Source organism: Sinocyclocheilus grahami, unplaced genomic scaffold, assembly GCF_001515645.1.
Source record: "Sinocyclocheilus grahami isolate Dianchi unplaced genomic scaffold, SAMN03320097.WGS_v1.1 scaffold2156.1, whole genome shotgun sequence".
NCBI lineage: Eukaryota > Metazoa > Chordata > Actinopteri > Cypriniformes > Cyprinidae > Sinocyclocheilus > Sinocyclocheilus grahami.
The window spans coordinates 112,939-116,766 of record NW_015507335.1 but is presented as its reverse complement, the minus strand read 5'-3'; positions in this window follow the sequence as shown (position 1 = coordinate 116,766).

Sequence of the window (3,828 nt, the reverse complement as noted above, 5' to 3'; positions counted from 1 at the left end):
AACATTGATAATAATCAGAAATGTTTCTTGAGCAGCAGATCAGCATATTATACTGATTTCTGAAGATCATGTGACACTGAAGACTGGAGGAATGATGCTGAAAATACAGCTGCGCATCACAGAAATACATTACAGTTTAACAGAGATTCACATAGAACACAGCTGTTTGAAATTGTAATATTTCACAATATTACTGTTCTTACTGTGATCAAATAAATGCAGCATATACTGCATGTATAGTATCTGCAATATGTATTTACTGTATTTGACGTAAAGAATCATTTTCCATGCAGTCAGGTCACCAGCATTTTGTTTTTTCCCAGATAAATATCCTGTTTTACTCTGAAATGTCACATGTTGACTTCAGCACAATCAAACTAACGAGTCCTTGGTGCTCTTCTAGTAATGTGGATGTTGTTTCTGTGGGATTGTGATGTTCAGATTTCTGAAAGAATTTTATGCAAAAAAAAAAGTCATGGTTGTTTGCTTTGCTGATTTTATTTTCAGTTCTGCTTACGAATAAGGATATCAGAACCAGGGTCCTAAGCATGACTTCTGGGAAACCTTCGGTAGTAACTCTGCTCCCAGCGGCAACTCTGTAGAGAAGAGCTGGAGCTCAGAAGCTCAGGTCAACAACAAGAATAGTGCTGCAGAGAGCTGGGACACCTGGGGCAATGACTGGGAGAAAGCTGGAGAAGACAGGGACAAGAAGAGCCCGTCGAAAGCATCTGAGGACTCTTGGGACAACAGCGGCTGGTAGACCTGCAGAGGGTTTGTGCGTTTGCCTTCATCGGCCTGTCCTGTGCGACACACGTCACGAACACACCTCTGACTGGACCTGTCGTTGTTTGTTTGTGTTGAGAATGAGCTGATAAAGATCTTTTGGACGTCTCTGTCCACAATGGGGATGTTTGATATTACGGTATAATGTTTGATATTGTAGTGGATTTGACACCAGCAGAGATCTGCGTGTCATCTGCTGTTTGTGGCCCGTGGATCATAACCCTTCAGATCACAGTGGCTTTCATGTGTCATGCCAGACTCCTGTTTGTTTGTGATTTTATATGTATGTTTATTATATATGTGTGTATATATGATGAGCTGTCAAACAGATTCCTATTTAAAAAAAAATAATTTTTTCAGCAAAATCATTCAGGCTTCCTGTTCATAATGTAATCACAGTAACCAAACGTTCGTCTGTAGAAGCATGACGCATGGGCTGTCCATCGTTTTCCTTAATATCCTCCAGTTCATTGTCCATCACCTCGTGGCCTTTTGTGGAAATCGCTGATATATATACATTTTTTTTTTAATTGTGGGGTGTTTAATCATGTTATGTATTTTGTTTGTTTACTCCTGTAATAAATGCTGTGTGTTGTCCATATTGTCATTCCAGATGTGAAATGTGCTGTTCATGAGCTCTTGGATTACATGGAAGAACAAATTATCTCGAAGATTTCATGTAAAACTCAAGACTTGGACAACAAACATCACTATTGGGAACATGGGTGAGCTACACTATATTCTAATTCTAGTTAATTAGTATAGTTAATAAAGATTTAAACACCGCCTAACTTCTGAACTTGCTCTCATATGTAACTTGAACCTGATTTTACAGTGCTGATGTTAATGAGACTGATGAAGGTCATGACTTTCCAGCTGAAGATGTTTCCTGTGCAGTTTTTGAACATATGTTTAATGACATCAGAGCTGTCATTACGCTGGGTTCATCACAGATGGTGTGGATGACAGATGTGATGTGATGTTTGGGCTGTCCTGTGACTGCATGTCATTCATCTGAGAGTGTAGAGTGAAGTTTGAGGAAAGTAAGGAATCAGGAGTCTCTTCACAGAAACACTTTCAAATGGACCATAAACAAAGAATGGCATTGCTTCTGCTTTGGCTGTTATCATGATGTTCTGCTCACATGCAGATCTGCTGAAGAAGAGGAATGTCTGAGTCACATGGGGTGCCTCAAGGCTCAATGTTTGGTCCCCTCCTGTTCTCCATAAACACAGCCCCACTGGTGCATGATCATAAGGTACATGGGCTTCCTATCAGAATATGCAGTTCAGCTCCTTGTTGATTTCAAGACTGGACTACTGCAATGCTGAATTAGCCAACTAGCACAACTACTAAAGCTGTGTTCATACCATGTCATAATTACTGTAGTTTTGAGATAACACGTGACGTTCTACTCTGAGCCGTCCACGTCCTCAGACTCTGAATGATGTGTTTCTATGGCACCATCAATGGCTAAGTAGCGCCTAAATGAATCTGTGGCTCTCAGAACATTCCCAGCTTTCAAGTTGTTATTTTGAGTTCCGCGAGCATGTGAACGCTTTTGGCGATGATGGTGTTGCCATAGAAACGCCGAGTCTAAGGACATGGACAACTCCGTGCAGAACGTCCCGTTATATCGAAATTACGGTAATTATGATGTGGCGTGAAGCCTGAGCTGATACCTCTGCAGATGATCCCGAATTAGCCAACATGGACTCACATCATGCCCATTTCAAACTCACTCCACTGGCTTCAGATTTAAAGTGTTGATGCTGACTTCACAGCTTTCAAGAAGCAGCTTTTCCACAAGCATTGAACCAAGGCACTTACTATTACAACCCTCGTCAAAAAAATGTAGTCTCTTTTCTGCATTTCACTCCTGCTTCTGCTTGTAGTCTGAACTGCTTCAGCTTGCTCTTAGTGAATGCAGGACATCGGTGATGATGGAAATGCATCTGTCTGGAGTCATTTTAGAGCTTGATGATTCAGTCCTCTTTCGTTTTCATTATTTGGAGAGCAGTGGCCAAGACGCTCTTTAAAAAATAAAAAAATAAATAAATCACTTTTTGTGTCCCACTGAAGAAAGTCACACAGGTTTGGAATGACGTGTCGCTGAACAAATGATGATAGAATAACATTTTTAAATGAACTATTACTCTAAGATTATTAATTGTTTTCCCCAAACTTTTTTATCAGCCGAACCTCTTTGATCTAAAATATTTACTTGAAGTTCCTCTAATTTTAAGCTAATTTAACTTGGAAAAACATATTTGCATATTCACTGTTTTCTAATGTTAATTATGACATGCAGGGAAACAAATAAAATATTTATTTGCAACTGTTAGTATTTTATTTGGGTTATTTTTATTTGAAAGTGTATTTAGTTTTATTAGCTTTATCAACTCACAAAGCCCAGTGTGGGAATATATGTCCAGAAATATATTCAACTATTTTTAATGAACACAATGTTCATAACAATTTAAATCAGTATTGTGAGTATTGTAATGCAATATTAGCTTCAGAGACGTTAAAGTTTTATAAGACATGATCTTAACACACACGGAGCTGAAATCCTGATGTGTTTTAAGACTGTAACGTGTGCTGCTTGCAATTCCAAGGTCATGGGTTCAACTCTCAGAGAAATCATGAATTCTCCACGCCGTGTGTCCTCTGTGGGGTCGTGAGGATGAGTCCACCTCAGGGCTTACATGTACACATGATGCTATATTCATTGGTTTCCATGACGACAGAGAAATGCTGATGCTGTATCCATAACAACCGCTTGCAGTACAAAAGACTATAAAAGCAAGGAAGATCTCGACGTGACATAAGAGACCATTAAATATGTTCAGTTGGTCTTCGGTCTGAAAACTGCTGAACTGTCATGATGCCACCAGACGTCATGTGTCTGTGCATGCTGACTGCGTATTTATGTGTGTGCAAGAGTTCATGTCAGTTAAAGCTGGACTGAAACACATGTACCCCAATACACACACACATGCCATTGTATCTCCTGTAAGAGACATCTGATGCGTGTGTGTGTGT